Source organism: Dasypus novemcinctus, chromosome 7, assembly GCF_030445035.2.
Source record: "Dasypus novemcinctus isolate mDasNov1 chromosome 7, mDasNov1.1.hap2, whole genome shotgun sequence".
Taxonomy (NCBI): Eukaryota; Metazoa; Chordata; class Mammalia; order Cingulata; family Dasypodidae; genus Dasypus; species Dasypus novemcinctus.
Window position 1 is genome coordinate 37,434,730 of NC_080679.1, and position 22,919 is coordinate 37,457,648.

Here is a 22,919-nt window from a genome sequence, read left to right on the forward strand (position 1 = left end):
CTCCTCTTTCAGTTGAACTGTTAATTATATTCAGTGAAATATTACTTGGTTGAGAAAACTTAGTATAATAGAAATATATTACATGTGATTCTTGGCTTTAGAGATTCCAGTTTCTCACACGGTTTCAAGATATCTCAATGCTGAGAATTGGCTTCGCAGCATTGGGTTTCAAGTCAGGCAGATTGCTTAGCTCTGTGACCTTGGATGAGGTATTTTAATACACCAGCTTGTATTATTTTTAAATTGAGAAGATTTTACTAGGTGTTCTTTGAAGTCCTTTAGACTTCTAACAGTTTGCAACATTTGGATATGTTCACACTGGCGTGAATTAAAAAGCCCCAGCTTAAAAAATGGTAACTGCTTTTCTAAAAGATGCAATTCGGCATTCTCGCTAACAATAGTGGATTAGAAATAGAATTTCATCATTCACCACATGATTCATATTGCTTTAATTTTATTTTTTAATTTTGCTATACTTGCAATAATTAAACATTTAATGATCAGTGTCTTTAATTATACTAATCACTTATTCTAATACTACCATTTTCCCTTCACTGATTGTAAAACAAGTCACTATTTTCTTTAAACTATATTTTATTTTCTTTTTTATGTAGAAAAGTAATTTATTCCATTATAAGCATTTACATAGTAAGTCTTGAAGAATAATAGGTGACCCAAAAGGGAGAGGTACCAAACCAGTGGTAAAGGACTAACCTCTGAAACAATAAAACAAACTCTTATTCAGGATTAATTTAATTTTAAAAACCAATATCAGCCATTGATTCCCTCTCCTCAACTGGACAGTCTACCTCTGGCAGTCAGGTAAAAACACACATCTTTACAATTTGGTGGTCCCAAGTTTAGAACACAACCATTTCATAGAAAGGAAAGAAATAATATGAACAGCTCAAGAAATACACTGATGAGCAAAAATATATGGAGAAAGAGAAACACACAAAATACAGCTTTTACTTAATTGAAGAAACCAAGAGTAGGCCGGTCTCCATAGGAAAATGTTCATCCTGGAAAGTCAGGTATGATGATTTTAGAGCAGGAATCTATATGACTTGAATCTCTCCCCTATTTCCTGAGTAAACACATCTTGCAGTATTATACTTCATGGCTCAGACACCTACCACACCTGGCTCTATTCCTTATGTACTCTAACCTTAAACAAGTCTAAAAAACTTGGGAACATAGCATAAGAAAAATGACCACATCATATAGTCCCCTTTTTGTGTCTACTTCAGACTTTGGTTTGATTCTGGAAAATTCCTGAGGAAAATTTAAATATAAGTTTGTGTCTTTGCTGTACCAAGTCATCCAGTTAATATTTAGAAAAGACCCAATGTCTGCGCTAATAGCGTTGTTGAAGGTAGGTATAGAGGGTAGCCAAATAAAGTCTGGGTTTCAAAACCAGTGTTCAATCAATCTCAGGGCTGAGAGGAAAGAAAGGGGATTTTAAAATCACAAGTGCAGACGTAGCTAGGATCTGTGACCTTCTCGATCCACACTTCCTTCAGGGTCTTCATCATTACAAATATTTTCTGCCATCTTCCACACTTGAATGATATTGTCTTCTGATATAGAACAAATCACCCAAGGTTCTTGGGATTCCAGGAGAAATCAGATATTTGGCAGTGTGACCATGATGAATAAACAACTCTGGTGGTCCATTGTAGCAGTTTGATATGGTTCATGAATTCCAAAAATAGATGTTCTATTATGTTTGTAAACTGGTCTGTACCTGGGCATGATTAAATTATGATTAGGGCTTTGATTGGGCCACATCAGTAGGGTGTTAAGTCCCTGCCCCTTGGTGGGTAGGGACTCTCACAGATAAAAGACATGACAAAGGACAGAGTTGGAGATTTGATGTTGGAGTTTTGAACTGGAGCCCAGGAAATGAACACACAGGAGAAGAATACAGAGGAATAGAGATGGTTCCTTAGACATACCAGAAGCCCCAGGGAGAGAGACAGAGCTGTTCCCCTGATAGTCTACACCTGACCTTGTAGAGAGAGCACAGCAGTAAAGTCTGTAGAGAAATGGAGTCCTGGGAAGAGAGGAACCCAAGAAGTCTGAACTCTTGGCAAATGTTGGCATCCATCTTGCCCTATGATGTGGCAATAGACTTTGGTGAGGGAAGTAACTTATGCTTTATGGCATGACAACTCTAAGCTTCTAGCCCAAATAAATACGTTTTATTCAAACCAACAAATTTCTGGTATTTTGCATCAGCACCCCTTTGCCTGACAAATACATCCATCTTCTGGAGATTTTCCCTCTCCAAGTTTGCTTAAATCCCATACATTCAGTGTATAATCAGTACCACTAGAAGTGAAAATAGTTTCATTGTGAGGTGACCACTGAACCTGGAATACTTCATTCTTATGATTCAAAGGAATGCAACTTGATTTCAGATTTCTCAGATTCCACAAGGCAACAGTTTTATCAACTGATTCTTTGTGGCAAGAATGAACTCACTATAAGGATTGAAAGAGAGGCAGTCCACTTCAGCTGTGTGAGCATCAACTGAGTGGCTTGGTTTGGAAGTATTGTTTGAATGAGTATCACAGATAATAAGTTTCTGATCATCAGCAACTTATTCAAACAGAAACTCATGGTGCAGGTGCCAGGAAACATCAACTACTACTGTGTACTATGTAAAGATGATCTGAATCATTTTCCTTCCTTTGGAATGGCACTGATGTCCCATAACAGATGGTGTGGCCATCTGAAGCATTAAATGCCCACTGAGATTTGGGTTCCAAGAAAGCCCATAGCCTTCCTTCTGATCACCATGGAGCCATAGGACTGGGCTGCATTCTCCATAAGGGTCTGGTTTAGAAGGGTGTTTCATTTATTCAAAAACAAGAACATCACTGGATGGAGTCTTTGTTGCAATGATGCATGGGTTCTGGGACATATAATTGGCCCTGTTTACTTCTCCTACATGACTGCTCTTTGATTTCTATTTCAGATTTTCCACTAACTGAGCCAAAACCTCCAAATTCTCCTTTCTCACTTTTGCAGTGTGACACATCAAACTGAGCATTATCACTATGGAATTGCACACTGTCTATCACAAGGTGCTTTTGTTCATCTCATGCATGTATCCCCAGGACAAGTTGATGAATGTTGAAGTCTTTTCCTTCTGATCTGGTTACATCTGAAAACTACTGTGCAGCGAGTCTGGGCCACTCCAGAGCATGGGATATCACCAAATCATAAAGAAAAGGAGTGTTCTTTTTCCACATTTTGTACTCCTTATTGATCACACATTCTTCCACTGTGTCATCAAAGGTTGCTTCCTTGTTGGGTTGTGGGAGGGGCAAGGATGAATGCATCCTCTATTGTTTCCTTATTTGTATTTTCTGTACTACTACTAAAGAGTAAATTTGGTTTTGTTATCTGGACAATGGTCCTAATAATACAGCTAAAACTAAGCTCTGAATGTCTCTTGCAAATATGCTCCTCAGGCTTTCCTACCAGAGGTTATGACACCAAGACTGTGACTCTTCTTTCCCTCACCCTTGACATTCAAGCAGTAGAAAATCCTTGGCTCAACTTCCAAAGCAGGTTTCAAATTTGTCCATTTCTCTCCACCTCCTCAGTCACCACCAATTCCAGTGATTCTTGCCTGGATGAAGGTAGAAACCTTTTCAGTGTTCTCTCAGATTCTTCTCTTGTCCTTAGGCTCCACAGGGTCATTAAATATGTAAACCAGATCACTTTCAGCACTCCCTAAAATCTTCCTGTGGCATTTGTTTGCACTTAGAATGGAATCCAAGCACTCTATCATGATTTCTTAGTTAGCTGAACTAGATGGGCTGATAAATAAAACTCAAATTTTCAGTGGCTTAATATATGAAAATATACCCCTGTCTAACATTATAGTTCAGGGCATGTATCCTGGTTATTGAACATTTTTCCTCCATATGATGATTCGGAGACCCAGGTTTTTCCTCTATGGTCCTTTCATTCCCTGGGGCCTTAGAGTCTTCTGCATCCAGCTGACAGACAGGGGAAAAGTAGATAGCAAAGGCACACCTCCTTCTTAACTGCTGTGGCACTAATATGACCATTTCACACCTGCTCACATCCCCTTGTTGAGAATTGATCACAAGGCCTTACCTAGAAGCTAGGGTTTCTGGGAAATGTAGTCTCTGGTAGGAAGATACTTCCCAGCTACAACCCTTATACAGAAGGGGCATCATGGATCTTTGGTGGGCACCTAGCTGTCCTGCCATACATGGTCTTCAAAGCACTCCACGGGTTCTCTTATCCACCTCTCCAATCTCATCTCATACCCTTTCTCTTATGTTTTGGTTGCACTGGCCTTCTTCCAATTCTAATTTCAAGGTCATCCTTGCCTTGGGACTTTTGTGTTCTCTTTCTTCTGCCTGGTAAGTTTTGTTCCCAGACCTTTGAATAGGTAGTTCTCTTTGTTGCCCAAGTCTCAATCCTAATGTTATCCCCTCAGGATTCCCTGCTTGAATACCCAATGTAGTCTCTCTCTATATTACCAGTTTAATTCTCTTCACAGACAAACTCCCTTTGGTTATTTACTTAGGTATAGTCCATTTTTCTTCCACTCTCCATCCTGGTAATGTAAATTCCATGGCTGACTGATTTGCTAGTCGCTGTATATATTTCCAGCACTCAGAACATGACCAGTACATATAAGTCACTCAATATATATTTATTGAATAAAATGGATAGAATCTTCTAGTCCTGGAAGTTCAAAATCCATAAAGAAGAGGTAGTATGGAAAGGCTGGCACTAATCCATATTTTCCATGACTAGGATTGTGCTAATACATCATTCAACCAGTAAAATCAACTGTCTCTGCTGCACTAAATCCTCATTTCACCATACTGGAAGAACATGGTAGGGTATCTTAATCCAACAAATAAACAAACAAATCTATATATATCTTGTTGCAGTTTAAAACAATGTACTTATTTCTCTTGGATTTTTAAAAATAATCTTTTTCTGACTAAATGTGAATTTATATTACATGTGGTTCATTTTGTCTGCAAGTAATTCTCATCACTAACAATACCACTACTACAAGGTGTCAGTTTGTCAGGTATGCTATGACAAATACCATAAACTGGCTTAAACAACAGGAATTTATTCTCTCATGATTTTGGAGGCTAGAAGTCCAGCATCAAGATACTGTCAGGGCTTGCTTTCTTCCAGAGTCTGCTGTATTCCAGCAAGCCTCTGTCTTATGGTGTTCTCTCTCACTTGTATCTGCTCGTCTGGTTTCTGCTGACTTCTGGCTTCTATTTTCATGTCTAATTTCTTTTGCCTATGAGGACTTCAGTGCTTTTGGGTTAAGGTCATCCTTCATTCAGTTTGACCACACCTTAACTAATAACAGCATCTTCAAAGATCCTGTTTACACATAGGTTCATATCCACAGAATGTGGGTTAAGACTTGAACATTTCTTTTGTGGGGGCATGATTCAGTCCTCAGCAGGGAGAATACAAATAACCAACATAAAGTAAATCCAATGGTTGCTCCAATGGCCAGTTTTAAAGCTATTAGTGAAACCTAAGGCATTAAAGTTATATATAGGGAAGCGGACTTGGCCCAGTGGTCTACCACATGGGAGGTCCGCAGTTCAAACCCTGGACCCATGTGGAGCTGGCCCATGCGCGGTGCTGATGTGCACAAGGAGTGCTGTGCCACGCAGGGGTGTCCCCCGCATAGGGGAGCCCCACATGCAAGGAGTGTGCCCCGGAAGGAGAGCCACCCAGCGCAAAAGAAAGTGCAGCCTGCCCAGGAATGGCACCGCCCACATGGAGAGCTGACACAGCAAGATGACGCTAGAAAAAGAGAAAGATTCCCATGCCGCTGACAACAACAGAAGCAGACAAAGAAGACGACACAGCAAATAGACATAGGGAACAGACAACTGGGGGGGGGGGGGGAGGGAGAGAAATAAATAAAAATAAATCTTTAAAAAAATAAAGTTATATGTGTACTCAAAATTTTAGAATGACTATTTAATTTATTTTCTCTGTTATTACCAGGTTAGAAATCCAAAGCCTTTTGAATTCTCTTTGATGAAACCAACTCACATGAACGTAGCATTTTTAAAAAATATATTTTATTTTAATAAGAAGCAATGTTAGAGAATAGAAAAATACTCCTTTCAAAACCAAAACCCTTGATCTTGAATTTTTGGCCCTGCCATTTACTGTGTAGCTGTGGGTACATCAAATTGTTTTGTGCATCAATCTCTTGATCTGTAAAAAGGGAATAACAATATTTGCTCAAGGATTTTTTGGTGAGGATTAAATGTGAGTGTTTAGCCTGATGCACTTAGTAGGCAATCAAAGATTATTAGTTTTCTTCCTTTCTAGTATATAAGTAATTTCTTTACTCAAAATTTAGCTCAAACTTCTTTAGAGGACAAAGGTGGTGGGGTGGCAATTGTTTGAAAATAGTGAACACTTTCACATGAAGTTTCTCATACACACACAGGGTCAAATTAGAAATGTTGGGATCACTTCTTCTCTTGCTTGCATATTTAATAATTTCTTAATCATGTTGATTGTGCTCCTGAATTATTCCTCTGTCTGTTCCCTCCTCCCTGGATACCTCACCACTGCTTTAGGTCATACCTCTGAATTTCTCACTAAGATAATCCCAACGGTTTTCGTTAACTCTCTTCTATTTCAGTCTATCCTCTACATGTATCAGTGCGATTTTTCTAAAACACACATATAATCATATTACTTTCCTTCTCAATTCTCTGATCCCATTTATTCATAGGTTCAAATTTATCTATGCAAATTCTTAGCATGATTTAGGTGTAAACAATCTTACAAGTCATTTTTTATTCCTTTATACCCTCAAATACTCTACGTTCTTGTTATACTGACCTTTACATCATTCCCCAAATACTCAGTCTTCTATAAACATTTGTCCCTTGAAAATTAGTTTTCTTTATCTAGAACGGCCTGTTCTCTCTTCTCTGCTTGGTGAACACTTATTTTTTAGGACCCTGATCACATACCACCTCTGTCAAACCTTCCCCATTCTGTACGTATCTCTTCCAGGGATCATAGTTGAAACACAGGTGGTGTTCTCTGGTAGCATACAGCCATGTCAGGGGTGTCTAAGGGATTGATGGGACAGATTCAACTGAAGTCTATTGCAAGGGTTTTAACTTGCTGCTTGGGACAGACCTTATCCTAAGGAAAGAATGAGGAACTTCAATCCAGTAACAAAACCTTGTTCTTTGGAGAAGAGTCGTTCTAATACATGAGGTACTGTTAATTCCTCAAATAGGTTCAGGCCCAGTTAAGATAGAGAGGTAGGTGGATACATAGATTGCTAGAAAGACAGACAGATGGGGTCTAGAGGGACTGAGATGATATTGAAAGAGCTATTTAATTGAATTCTTTACAAGGAATGAGGTACAAGAACTTTACTTTGGAAGATTTCAGTGGGTGACACAAAGAGGTGAGAAAACCATTCCTTCCACATACCACCGTCCAAACCCTCATCACACACACACACACACACACACACACACACACACACACACACTATGTGGTCCTCTGGTGGATCACAGCATCAGTGGTGATCACTGGAAGATGAGTGGAGGCCACTGGTGGAAACCTACTGAGCCTCCTTGGAGAAAGGCGCACTTAGAAGTACTGAGTGGTGAAGAGGAGAGGAATGTGGATGCAGGCAGCACAGGGAGACATGGCCTCAGCAAAGTCCACTGGGTCTGGCTGAGCAGTAGCACTACCAGTGGACAACCACTGTCAGTGAAAGTTCAGGAGGAGAGACTGTGTTACCCACAAGCATCAAGACAGAGGAGCCCAGTGGAACAGTGGAAGAGAGGGCACTGCCCCCGGGCAGCAGCACAACCCCCAGCCAGGCATCTCCTGGGGCCTCCCAGAGATACCTGGGGAGAGCTTGAGATTGCAGTTAGGGACAATGAGCACTGAGTTTTCAGTTATTGCTCTAAATAAATGATCAATTTATCCATATGTTGGTGGGCCTTGGGGAAATTTAAATTATGTTTTGAGGGGACTCATTCAAGATTCATTTGTGAAACTACTATACCTAAGAATTGAATCAATCAATATGTTTGCAAAAATGGCACGGATGATATTTAAGAATTGGTGAGCGGGATTGCTGTTGACACTCAGATTCTACTCTTAAATCAGAGAATGACAAATGGTGAAAAGGCCAAAATTGAAGAGACTGCTCAGGCTGTCTTATGTCTTTGGGAAGATTTAATGTACTTATGTATGTTATTTGCATGTTCATATGACAAAAGATTTAGAAGGCAGTTAGCATGAGAGGCTCTTAGTTATACTGCCTTCCCAGGGATGTGTGTGGAAATGAGGGTGCATGGTTGATGTGCTTTAAATTCCCTTACCATAGGCATTCACCTTCTAAAAAGACTAAAGTCTTTGTAGAGAAAAGGGATGGATATCATCAGATGTAGATCACCTATACACCCAAAGTCCATGCACATACTCAGAGAAATGGCAAATGTAATGGGGCAGCAATGGGGAACACTATTCAACTTATGGTGGAAGCTCCAGGTTTCCTAAATAGGAAGAATTAGCATAAACTGTCTGTTGAGACCTTTGAATCCCATTAAAATATGTTCTGAGATTTTGGAAGAGGGGCTTCTGTGGGAAACAAAACAAGAATTTGATGGAAACTAAACAGATGGAATGATCAAGGACATTTGACAGGTGTTCAAAAGAATGGAGAGCCAAAGGTACAGAGAAGGCCATTTATACTGCCCTGGGGTGTCAAAGGAGGGGGCCATGCCCACAAGGGAGTTCTAGTCAGTGTGTGGGCATTGGGAAGAGCCTAGTGCTGTGTCTACTACCCAAACAGGCTTATCTGGGTAAATCCTCAGTAATAGAATGGGGACAGGTGGTCCCTTCTGCTGACAGTCCAGTGATGACAAAAAAATTCCATAAAATTCAAAACATCATTAAATCCACTTTATATTAAATAACTTAAAAATGTAATTCTTATGTTTGAAATCTCAACATAGAATTCAAATCAAAGTGTAAAATTCTTAAAGATGCTCTAAGAAAGCACATTTTGCAATAAGAAGTTTATAGATTCAGTCAAGGAAAAATATAAACCACTTCAAAAGTGACTTAACAATAAAATTTGATCAAAGGTACAACATTAAAATCAAATACTGCTATGTATACTAATGACAATGCATATGAAATTTTAGCTCCCAACAAAAAACTCCAGTGAAAAGGAAATAAAAATAACGATGCTTAAGTTGATGATATTGCATTTCCTCATAATAAAAATATAACATCTTTTACAAATGTAGTCTGTGACCTTTTTTAAAAAAATTATTATTTATTAATCGACTTGCATGCATGTTGCTCCTCACTGCTTTAATCAATCAGCCCCAAATCAGTCAACAAATATTTCCAGAGTATGCTATGTGCTCTGGACACTGTGCTAGGCATTGTAGGGTTTTAAAAGAAGTATAGAATCATGGTTCCTTCCCTCATGAGGCGTTCAAGCTGCTTTTCCTGCTCAGGTTTTCTTTATCTCTGATTCTCTCCCTGAATCTTGCACTCAAGACTTTGATGGATACTGTTCTGCATCGAAACCTTTCTTGCGTCAGACATGAGTTCTTTCACCTTTCACATCAGCACATCAAGTCCTGCACTCTGGGCAGGACCATCCTTGACTGCATCTATCTCTTTTCCAAAATGGGTGTGATTCACAGGTTAATGTAACCACCATCTTGCCACAGAGGTTTCATCACTGTTTATGAGTTAGAACCACTCATTTGCACTTAATTATATTCACTTGTGTCACTAAGTAGATGGAAGGAGTGAACCTGGAGTAGAATGAGGAAACCTGAAAGAAGGAAAGAGAAGCTCACAGGAGAGGTGGGTGAAAGGGTTATCAATGTGCTGTCTAGTCCACAGCTTTTTCTAATATCTGGTCCTGAGTATTAAAATGGCTCCTCTATTGAGGGTGTAGTTTCACGAACTCTGCTGCTAGACATTTTTTTTTCTAGTGAATATTTATTACCTCAACTGTAATCCTTCATTTAACATAATAAAAAAATTATGGAAAAAGAGAGTAATTAGTAATAAATCATCATCTTACCCATTAGCAGTAAATAATGCCACTTTGTCAAAGTCATAATCATCAAGTAGTCAGCTAGAGGTGATTATCTGTGCTAACCAACTGGAATCAGTCCAAAAACAAACCACAGCTCCCGTTTATTATACTAATTATGCCTAAACATGATGCCATCTTTTTCTTCCATAAACTTGATAATAATAAAGGGTAACAATGAAAATTGACAGAATAAATGAGGAAGAAGGTAGCTTGAGAAACCTCCCAGCCCTACCACCCACCAACCTCTCCAATTCTAATGCTGTTAAGCTTTAAGACACAAGGCGGGAACTGAACAGAACAGGAAAACTCTTGGGGTGTTAGATGCATGAGTGTATGGGGTAATCTTCTGTCTGTTAGTCCATCAATCTAATTAGACTACAGGCAGCCCTCTCTTTGCATGGTACTGTGCTGACTGAAATGTGTACATTTCAGAATTGTCATCATTTTAGATGGTTCATTCGTAACCAAAAATGTTGCAATATAATTGTGCAAAACAGAGAACATGTTCTGATGTGCATGTATTTCAGTTAACACAGTACCTTGCCAAGTGAGGACTGCGTATAGCTTGTTATAAAATAACCCCTTCCCCCAAAATCTTTGTTGACTTGAGATTTATCAGACTGTTTGACAACGGGGACTTAATAGCTAAATGAATGTGAAAGGTTTAAATGGGGCTTTCTATTGCATCCTAGCCTGTATGTAGGATGAAAGATATGCATCAGCTGGGCCAGGTGGATCCATGATAGTATGATGGGACTTCTGTGCCACAAACGGTAAGTTAAGGATGAGCTGTAGTCTGGGAGACTTGGTTTAAAAATCAGAATTAGATGGGAGAAACCTTGTTGGGTATAGGGAAGGTAGAGCTTTTATTGACTTGTGAAACAAGAAGCTCTGAACTAGTATGGCATGTGGGTAAGTAAATTAGCAATTAGTGCTCTATGGTGTGATAAATAATAATTTTTGAGTAGGCACAAGGTAACCAAGAGCCAAGAGCAGGGATATCCAAAATCAGAGTGTGGGCTTCAGAGGGATTCCTGGGAGAAAAAGGCTTGGGCTGCGAAAAGTAAGCAGCTCAGAATGGTGGAAATAAAATGTACATTTGAGAGAGTGGGAGATAATGGTAGAAAGTTGAGCAGGGGCAACCACAAGCAATTTTATGGCTCAGAATTTGCACTCTGAGCTGAAAATATGAGGTACCATTGAAGGATTTTTAAACATGATACCGACCATTTATTTAAATCTCCCAAGACTCATTAAAAAAAAAACACACGACCATACTTGAGGTTAGTCATAATGGTATGGAAAATAAGGAAATGAGCAATTATTTCTATCTGTAGGGTGTAATAGGGAAAGCCTTGACTTATCTATGAGGCTCTGATCAACAGAACTTCCAAGAAGTGACTGGGTCGTTGTTCTCATGGGGTTTTAACAAAGACCTGAGCAGAAAGATAGCACTTTGAGAGAAGGAGGCTTTGTACCAGAGGGCGGTTACTGATTCAAATTCATGTATGTTGAGTCCCAGCTGGGGCATTGACATTGATCTACTGTATTCTTGGATCTGAAATAAATTCAGAAATACAGTCCTTTGGAATGAAGGCAAAAATAAGGGAGGGAAAAAGAGAGAAATATAAAAAAGAATTAGCTCACTTTAGTGAGAAATTCCCAGCAGGGTATTCTTTTAAATAGCATGCATTCTGTTCTATTCCATTAATTTAAAAAGGAAAACCACTAGAAATGACTTATCTCAGTAACCCAAAAGATTCAGATCAGCTAGTCAACTAATGGGACCCAGGTCACCTTTTACATGAATGATGCATGAGTAGATGATAGATACAAAGAGCTTTCCTAAGTCTGCTGATGTTTAGAGTCTAAGAAATTGAGGGGTTTTAGTGAAATGAATAAAGATCCTTCCAATACAGTAAATTCCTGTATTTTGGGAGATTAGGCAACATATACTTTCGCTAGCAGTTTATTTTCCTGATTTGGCAAAGAGAAAAAATTAAAGAAAGAGAGAGGTTGATATGTACACATAGAAAGATGGGGGATTTAGAGAACCACACTTTTACTTTCTCAATGACCCTTTCTTTAAATGAAAAAGAGACCTGTGACCTTATTAGCATTTCAAATGTTCCCAAATGGAATAGTGAAGATCAATGAATTGATTGTCAGAGAAACAGCATGAGTGACAAATTTCTTAGTAAAGGAAAAAAAAATACAAAAGAGGAGGATAGTAAGTTCTCCTCGGTTCAAGAGTAATAAAAGAAAAAGGTCTCAGCACAATTTTAGCCTTACTTTTTAAAAATTCAAATAAACTGTGAGGATAAGAAGAAAAATACTGACCTGAAAAAGTGCAGTTAAATATTTTTTTCAGTGCATAACTACATGACACTTGAATATGACCCACATGTATTTTGGAGGTGGGCTACATTTCCTTGTCTGGGGAATACTTTGAGAGGCACAGTGTAATAGAAAATGAGTTAGATTTGGAAGCAGAAATCTACCTTTCCAGAAACTTAGGCCTCAACCGTTCAAGGCCAGGGTATGGACTTCTTTTCAGAATGTTTGATAGTAGGAATATTTATTACTTTCAGAAGAACTCCCTGAAAACCTCAGTACATAATTGTCAGAAATATGAATATTTTACAAATAGTACTATTTAATAATGATGATCTGTGTTAGGGCATCTTGAATAGAATCAAGATCAGCCTATATGGAGATATAGCAAGATTGGCACAGCTCCTTTTCCACACCCCTCCTTCACTCTGAGGTGAGGTCTTATCTATATATATTTCCTTCCCTTCATCACACTGACCACTTTGGAAGGAGAAAGCCTGAGATAAGGATCTACCCTAATTCATGGGCAGGCCCAATGGTTTGGCAGATTAGGCAGTAAGACAGCAGGAAACCTAGATGTTTGGGGAATAGTTGTATGGTTAGACATTTCAGAATAAGCCCAGAATGAGAGAATTTATGTGTCCTAAATAGATGCTCATGACAACATCCCCACCCACTACACTCCAGGTACTACCTCATGCCACTATATGAAAAGGGAAAATAGGTGAAAAGGCTATGGTGTTGCTGGGTTGATTGATCCTGACTCTGAAAAGGAAACAAAGTAGCTGTTACACAGAGGGACAGTGAAGAATATGGATGCCTAGTAGTAAAAGTTAAAAGAGGCTAAAGGAATATTCCCACCTTATAAACATAAGGACTAGCAACAACACAGATCCCTCAGGAGTAAAACTCTGGGTCACTCTTGAGAATCCCTAATTGAGGTTCTGGCTGCAGGCAAAGGGAATGGGGATGGGAAATGTGTAAATACTACCTATTGACTCATGATCAGTTAGAGGAATGAAGACTAGAGAGTCTACCTATATTTCCTTTTTGACTGGGTAATACACATATTTTTTGTTTTTTTAAAGATTTATTTATTTTTATTTATTTCTGTCCCATTCCACCAGTTGTCTGCTCTCTGTGTCCATTCCTGTGTGTTCTTCTGTGTCTACTTGTATTCTTGTCAGCAGCACTGGGAAACTGCATCTCTTTTTGTTGTGTCATCTTGCTGCATCTGCTCTCTGTGTGTGCGGCTTCACTCCTGGGCAGGCTGTGCTTTTTTTGCCTGGGGCGGCTCTCCTTATGGGGCACATTCCTTGCGTGTGGGGCTCCCCTACATGGGGAGCATCAACACTGTGTGTGGGCCAGCTCACCACATGGGTCAGGAGGCCCTGGGCCAAATCTGCTTCCCCATATTTTTTAAGGTTAGCCTAATTTATTCTATTCCTCTTCTTTCCTTTCCATTTTTTTTTTTTTCAGTTAGGCCAGTAAAAAGAATTTATTTGGGAAATGGGGGAAAGAACAGAGCTTGCTGAAAAATGGGAGAGAAAGACGGAAATACACACTGTAGCACTTTGTTATGGTTATGAATTCCAAAAATAGATATTGGATTATGTTTGTAATATGGTTTGTACCTGGGCATGATTAAGTTATGATTAGGGCTTTGATTGGGCCATGTCATTAGGGCATTGATTCCCCACCCCTTGGTGGGTGGGGACTCATAGATAAAGGGATGGCAAAGGACAGAATTGAGGGTTTCTGATGTTGGAGTTTGATGCTGAAGTATTAAACTGAAGCCCCAGGAAGTCAGCATGCAGAGGAAACAGAAGTAAGCCCAGGAAGAGAGAACCTGAGCCAGGAGAACACAGAAAAATAGAGATGGCTCCTTAGACATAGCAGAAACCCCAGGGAGAGAGAGCCATTCACCTGATCGTCTACAGCTGACCTTGTAGAGAGAGGCAAAATCTAGAGAGCCTCATAGTCTATAGCTGACCTTGTGGAGAAAACAGAGGAGCTGAGCCCAGATGAACCTAGGAAGCCTGAACCCTCATCTTGCTCCAATATGTGAAAATAGGCTTTGGTGAGGGAAGTAACTTATGCTTTCTGGTCTGGCATCTGTAAGACACTACCCCAAATAAATACCCTTTATAAAAACCAACGAATTTCTGGTATTTTGCATCAGCACCCCTTTGGCTGACTAATACACACACCAAGATTTGGTGTGTGCCCCTCTAGGCAGAGAGAGCCAGCTCTGTCTCATGTGATTACCTTTTAAAATTAATTATTCCTCCCCCTTCCTAATGATAAGAGGATGGGCCCAGGCTGTTATTGGTTACCCCACCAATGGTGGGACCAATGGTGAAGACTGTTTAGAATATCCAGGGCCAAGAGGAGGCCCTAGAAAGAGAAACTGGGACCTCAGGTTTATACTCAAGTTCCCAGCAAGGTCCTGCAGCCATGTTCTCTGTTAGCCATGTGGTCTGTCAGTCATGTTGTCTGCAGGCTATGCTGTGGCTTGTCTTCTTGTTTCCCTGAATAACCTGCCTCAACTCCCCACTCAGAGAGTTTATGCCCTTATTCTTAAGGTATTGCTGAGGGGTGGTGATCATTCTTCTGTAGTTACTTCTGTTTGTTAGGGCAGTAGTCCCTGCCTAACAAGGTGTAAGCCCCTCTGGCTATTCTGTTGAGGTTGAGGGAAGATGGGTTCAACATACAGTTGGAACTTGATGAAATCCCTGTGTGACCAATATCTTGTTTTGGAAGGCATTGATTCTGGAAGAAATAAACTTAGTTAGAATTTTGAAGATACATGGCCCACTAAAAGGATAAAGAAGATGGTGGTAAGTGGGTCCAAAAAGGAGGTTCAGCTATAACATACTGGACCATGAGAGTGAGAAAGACAAGTTGCCTTCAGAGACTGCATTCCCCGGAAGCTGGTGGGCTTCATCTTGCTGGTTTCGAATGCTATTTAGGACTATTACAGAGCGATTTACATAGAAACAGCATTTTTCTTGAGAAATAGCCACCCCCCACCCCCATGCTGCTGTTAGCATGTTAAGGGCTATGGAATCCTGCAGTACTATACCAGCAAGAGAGTTTGTTTGCTGTTTAAGGACTTCTAAAGCACAGCTAGTTTCTTCTATGCTATTAGATTTAATAGATAATGGAGTTTAGTATAAATTGCCAATCCCAGTTTTCTATGGTGGTGGTTTATGCTTAAGACAACTAGCTATGAGGGGGATGAGAAAAGACATTGACCTTTTAGTTATTGTACAGGGAGAAACTACAGGAAATAAAACAGACAAGATTTCTTAAGGGGTGTTTGGTTTGCCCTCCCCCTAGCAATAGGTGTTTGGGCTAGAGTTAGAGGGAACAGCTGGCTTTGACACAGACACTACTTAGCTTCGTCTGTTGAAGAGGTATTTCAGGCCGTCACATGTTCATGAGCTGGCAGTTTCTTGGGTAGTTGACTTCACCCCATTGCTTTTATAGAGTAAATTCGTGGAGATTAACTTAACAGTTTGGTTCAGAGGTGACAACCATCAGGAGAAGACCATGACATAACAAGTATAAGAATGGACAACCAGAGATCCTGCATATGGAACTAGAAGCAGGAACTGATAAGAGACTTTGGATTTTTGGGTTGCCTCCCCTTGAGTTTTTTTTAAAAGGAGGTTCTGGGGATTGAACCCAGGACCTCATATGTGGGAAGGAGGCACTCAACCACTTGGCTACATCTGCTTTCTCATTAAAAAAAAATATATATATATATATATATATATATTTTTTTTTTTATTAAAGAAGTTGTGAGCTTATGAAAAATCCTGAATAATATGCAGAATTCCCATACATCACTCCTCTACCAATACCTGGCATTGTTGTGGAATATTTGTTACAGATTATGAAAGTACATCATCAGACTATTACTACTATGGTCCTTAGCTTATATTTGGTATATTTATTTATTACATCTCCTATTATTAATACCATGTTTTAGTATTGTATATTTGTTATCATTCATGAAAGAACACTCTCATATTCCCAGGGGGGAAGATGTCTGCTCTCCTCTCAGTTGGCTGCAGTGGGCCACAGGTTTCATCCAGGCTGTGTGCTTTGAGGGTGGGGGATGTGTGCCCTTCCTGGCCACCATGGGAGTATAGTAACTCCCAGCTGTCATTTTGGGTTCTTCCTCTCTCTCTGTCCCTCACCCTACTGGGAGTTGTGCTGCATTTTTCTGGTCTACTGACCTCTAAAGCAGGTCCCTCAGTTAGCTCTTTGCCCTTTGTCCATTGTTTTTATAATAGAGTTGAGCCCCATCTGCCTACTACAAAGCCATCTTCCGAAGTCTCTTGTAGTTTTGTGCTGAGATCAACTCAGTGATAGGTTGGCTCAAAGGGAAGGCAATGCAGAACTTTACAAAATAAAGTGACAGAGTGGAAAGACACAAGAGAGGAGATAAAGATGGGACCTGAGGACTCACAGCTACTGGAACTGAGAGCCTTGGCCCTAGTTTCCACCTTGTATTTATTGGAAACTACTGAGCAGCTGTTTGCTATCTGAACTGCAACATCAGCTACAATAATAGGGAACAACTGCAACATCTACAATAGAACAGGTATGACATTTACAATAAGGAACAGATCATACAAAGCTCAAATAATGTTTTCCCACAGTTTTGATTTGCATTTCCTTAAGTACTAGTGCTATTGAACAGTTTTTCATGTGCTTTTTATCAAACATATTTCCTCTTTAGAGAAATGTCTATTTAAGTAATTTGTCCATGTTTTAATTAGATTGCTTGCCCTTTTGTCATTGAATTGTATGATATCTTTATATAGCATGGAAATCAAACCCTTATTGGATATGTCATTTCCAAAAATGGGATTTCTCCCATTGAGTGGGCTGCTTTTTCACCCTCTTGACAAAGTCCTTTGAAGCACGAAAGTGTTTAAGTTTGAGGAGTTTCCATTTCTTCATTGTTTTCTTTCATTGCTTGTGCTTTCAGTATAAGGTTTAAGAAACCACCATGTACCACCAGCTCTTGAAGATGCTTCCCTACATTTTCTTCTAGGAGTTTTAATGGTTGCAGTTTTTATATTTAGGCCTTTGATCCACTTTGAGTTAATTTTTGTATAAGGCATGAGATAGGGGTCCTTTTTCTTTCTTTTGGCTATGGATATCATTTCTCCCAGCACCATTTATTGAATAGACTGTTCTGCCTCAGCTGGATGGGCTTGACAGCCTTGTCAAAAATCATTTGATCTTAGATGTAATGGTCTGTTTCTGAACCATCCAATTCTGTTTCATTGGTCAATCTGTCTATTTTATGCCAGTACTATGCTGTTTTAACTAGTGTAGCTAGGTAATAGGAGTTAAAGCCTGGAAGTGGGAACCCACTGACTTTCTTCTTCTTTTTAAAGATGTTTTTGGCTATTTGGGCCCCCTTGCCCTTCCAAACAAGTTTGATAATTGGTTTTTCCATTTCTTTAAAAGAGGTTGTTGGAATTTTTATTGGTATTGCATTGAATGTGTTTACCAACTTGGGTAGAATTGCCATCTTAACAATGTTTAGTCTTCCAATCCATGAATGTGGAATGTTCTTCCATTTATTTAGGTCTTCTTTGATTTCTTTTAGCAACGCATTGTAGTTTTTGGAATACAAGTGCTTTATGTCCTTGGTTAAGTTTATTCCTAAATATTTAATTCTTTTAGTCATTATTGTAATTGGAAGTTTTCCCCTGACTTTATCCTCAGATTGCTCATTGCTAGTATATGGAAACATTACTGATTTTGCATATTAATCTTGTATCCTGCTACTCTGCTTAATTCATTTATTAGCTCTAGTGGCTTTGTTGTAGATTTTTCAGGTCTTTCTAGTTATAGGATCATATCATCTGTAAATTGGGAAAGGTTTGCTTCTTCCTTTCCTATTTAGATGCCTTTTATTTTTTTTCTTGCCAGATTGCTCTAGCTAGAACCTCTAGTACTATATTGAACAACAGTGGTGACAGTGGGCATTCTTATCTTTTTCCTGATCTCAATGGGAAAGCTTTCAGTCTTTTGCCATTGACTACAATGTTAGCTGTGGGTTTTTCATATATGCCCTTTATCATGTTGAGAAAGTTTCATTGAATTCCTGTCTTTTGGAAAATTTTTTTCTAGGAAAGATGCTGTATTTTGTCAAATGCCTTTTCTGCATCAAATGAGATGATCAAGTGATTTTTCTTCTTTGATTTATTAATGTAATGTATTACAATTGTTGTGTGTGTGTGTTCAACCACACTTACAAGATAAAACCCACTTAATCATGATGAATAATTCTTTTGTGTTATTGGATTCAATTAGTATTTTGTTGAGGATTTCTGCATCCATAATCATTAGGGAAATGGGCCTGTAATTTTCTTTTTCATAATATCTTTATCAAACTGTTATTAGGGTGATATTGTTTTCATAGAATTAGCTTGGTAGCATTCCCTCTGGTTCAATTTTTTGGAAGACTTTGAGTAAGACTGGTATTAAATATTCATTGAATTCTTGGTGGAATTCATTTATGAAGCCGTCTGGTCCAGAGCTTTTCATTTGGGAGAATTTTTTGATGACTGTTACAATCTCTTTACTTGTGATTGCTTTGTTGAGGTTCTCTATTTCTTCTAGGGTCAGTGTAGGTTGTTCATATGATCCTAGGAATTTGTCTATTTCATCTACATTGTCTAGTTCGTGTGCACACAGTTGTTCATATTATCATCTTATAATCTCTTTTATGTCTGTGGGGTCAATAGTAATGTCCCCCTTTTCTTTTCTGTTTTTATTTATTTGCATCTTCTCTCTTTTATTCTTTGCCATTCTAGCTAAGGGTTTGCCACTTTGGTTGATCTTCTCCAGGAACAAATTTTTGATTAATTCTCTCTGTTGTTTTTTGTTGTTGTTCTCAATTTCATTTATTTCTGTTATGATCTTTGTTATTTCATTGCTTCTGCTTGCTTTGGATATAGTTTGCTGTTTTTTTCTCTCTAGTTCCTCCAAGTATGTAATCAGGTCATTTATTTTAGCTCTTTCTTTTTTGCTTAATGTGAGCATTGAAATCTATAAATTTTCCTTTCAGCGCTGTCTTCAATACACCCCATAGGTTCTGACATGTTGTGTTCTCATTTTCATTTATCTCGAGGTATTTACTGATTTCTCTTGAATTTCTGCTTTGACCCACAGATTATTTAAGTGTTTTGATTCATCTCCATATATTCATTAATTTTCCCTTTTCTGCCTGTTTTTGATTTCTACCTTTATTCTGTTATGATCAGAGAAAGTGTTTTTATAATTTCAATCTTTTTACATTTATTGAGATCTGGTTTGTTACCCAAAATATGATCTATCCTGGAGAAATATCCATGAGCACTTGAGAACATGTTCAATTTTTTCCCATTCTTTTCTTTATGTGTTCTTTTGTATATTTGCTTTTAGAGACCCTGTCTTCAAGTTCACTAATCCTTTCTTCTGCCTCTTCAAATCTACTGTTATATGCCTCCAGGGTATTTTTAATTTCATTTATTGAGCCTTTTATTCCCATAAGATCTACTATTTTTCTATGTATGATTTCAAATTTTCCTTTGTGCTCACCCAATATCTTCTTAATATCCTTAATCTTTAGCCATCTCATTGAATTGTTTGATATCCACGATTAGTTGTCTCAACTCCTTTATGTCACCTGGAGGCTTAGTTTTTCCTTTGATTGGGCAATATATTTCTGTTTCTTGGTATGGATTGTAAGTTTTGTTTTTTTTTTTTGGTGTCTCAGCATCTGATTTAGTTGATGTATTTATTCTGGGCTCAGTTTCTCTCTTTTATCTAGGGCTTTCTGTTTGATTGGCTTTGTGCTACAGCCTCTCTTTGATACTTGGTTCAAGTTAATTTGGAACATTAGAGTGGCTCATGTTTAGCCAATCTGAAATATTTCAGCTCTTTTTCATATGTTTCTCCCTGACTGTTTAAAGACTAAGAGCCAAGAATGCTATTGGTACTGTAAGTCCTGGAGGCTGAAGCTTCCCTGTTGCCTCAAAAACTGAAGAAGCTTCTCTCACATATCCCCCATGCTGGGGGTAGGGACAGTGCCACAACCATGTGCAATAATTCAAGCTGTGCAGGCCAAGACTATCTGTAGGTGTCTGGAGAGACTGAGAAAGCTCCATGCCCCTTCCTCCCATGCCTGGGATGTGAATGGAGATGAAGGTGTGGGCAGTAAACCAAGTTGTGTGGGTCAAAACTGACTACAGTTGCCCAGATAGATTGAAGAAGCACTGACACCCCTCCTTCCCTTCCAGAGGCAGGGATGGAGCCACATATGTATGCAACAATCCTGTCCATATGGACAGAAAGTGACTGCAGTTGCCTGGAGAGGCTGGGGGAGCACTATCCCTTCTCTTCCTGTTAGGGACAGGGATAAAGCCACAGAAGTGTCCAACCGTCTAATCTGTGTGGGCCAAAAGTGACTGCACTTGCCCAGAAAGGCTGAGGGAGCACAGTTCTTCCTTTTGCCCTGTTAGGGGCAAGTATGGAATCACATGACTTCCCAACAATCTAGTCCATGCAGACCAAAAGTGCCTGCAGTTGCCAGGAAAGGTTGAGGAAACATCTCCATCCTCCTATCCTATTGGGGCATAGGGATGGCGCCACAGTTGTCCAACAGTCTAGTCTGTGTGGGCTGAAAGCAACCACAGTTGCCTGGAGAGACTAGTGCAGGTCACCCTAGCTTCCTCCTTGCCAGAGGCAGGGCTGGAGCTTAGGATAGGGCAGCAATCCAACCTGGTTGGAAAGAAGCTTGTCTCTACTGTCACTGTGATTTTCAATCAGCCCTGCTTTACCTCATAGGGAGCAGAGTTAAAATGGAGGCTACTGGCCTTTTTCCAACATAGACACACTGAAACTTTAGCTGTTCTTTGGATTGGACTTCAGCCAGCTAAATTTACTAATCATTAGCTGAAGTTGGTACCCAACTGTCTCTTCCTCCCCCTTTTTTGGGTAAGCTTGCTTCCAACTTCAGCCGGGGAATAGCTCCCAAGATGTCTTGAGCCACCAGTGGGTGACGGGCACCAGCCTCCATAGCATGTAGTACTCTACTCACAAATCTTCACTGGTGATGGGCAGTTTCCTCTTTCTGTTCTCCAAGGATGTTACAGGATGCTTTTCTGGTCTCCTGGGCCCAAACAGGTGATTTAGATAGTTCTGGCTGATTACTGTAGGATGAGCTGACTCTTGGAGCTCCTTACTCTGCTATCATCTTGCTCCTCCCCTTAAGGGCTTCCCTTTGCATTTCGATAACTAGGTATGATTATATGAGGGATAGTTGCATTGTATTAGGTAGTGATATTTTTAAAAAGGAGATGCATGGAAAGAAGGATATAAGTTGATGTTGGAAAGCTAAAAAGTTGGATTGCCATGGACATTTGTCAATTCATTTTTGTTGTTGTTGTTCTATAATCTCTTTATTTATTTATTTTTAATGTTACATTGGAAAAATATAAGAGGTTCCCATATACCTCCCACCCCCCTCAATTTTTTTTTTACACCGAGCATCTGAAGTCTCTATGTTTGGGGGATTCACTACCTTACAAGACTGGGGGAGACAGCCTGCTTCCCAGAGTAGAAGCTGAGTACTTTCCCAGACTTCCTTGCAGGTAGGGCACAGGCACATGAACTGGGCTCCACCAACCAGACTCAGCTATCTTGAGTTGGAAACTGGAGCTTAAAGTGCAAAGAAGCAGAGCCATGAGGATATCTGGTGGCAGCAGGGAGAGGTTCCAGTGAGGGCATCAGTAATTTGTGTTGATTTTTGAGATATAAGCTGTAGTGTCTGTGTTCATTGGTGTTTAAAGACTAGGAGCCAAGAATGCTTAAAATTTTTTTAAAAAATTTAAATAAGCTTTAGATTACATGTTACATCAAAATATAGTAGATTCCCATATACCTCCCCCTCTCCCCCCACACAGATTTTCCCTTTAACAACATCTTTATTAGTGTGGTACATTTGTTACAGTTTATGAACATATATTGAAGCATTGTTGCTCACCATGGTCTATAGTTTATATTATGGTTTACACTTTGTATTGCATAATTTTATAGGTTTTGACAAAATGTATAGTGGCTTGTATCTATCATTGTAATGTCATTCAGAACAATTACAATGTCCCCAAAAATGCCCCATGTTATACCTTTTATTTCCTCTCCCTCCCCTCAGAACCTCTGGTGGCCAATGCCTTTTTTAAATGTTACAAGTTCTTCCATTACTAGAATAATAATAAGTTTACTTTAGTTCACAGTTGCATTCCCTCCTTATGTTTGTTCATTCCTCAATCTTGAGGATTTGGGGATGGTGATACCCACTCTGCTTCTGATTGAGAGGAGACTTAGATTCCACAGGGCAGATGGATGG

At 39.3% G+C, this 22,919-nt stretch overlaps 1 pseudogene; it reads right to left on the minus strand.

Moving 5' to 3' along the window:
• Nucleotides 1–1,433: 1,433 nt before the first annotated feature.
• LOC101445598 (histone-binding protein RBBP4 pseudogene) lies at nucleotides 1,434–3,350 on the minus strand (annotated as a pseudogene).
• Nucleotides 3,351–22,919: the final 19,569 nt, after the last annotated feature.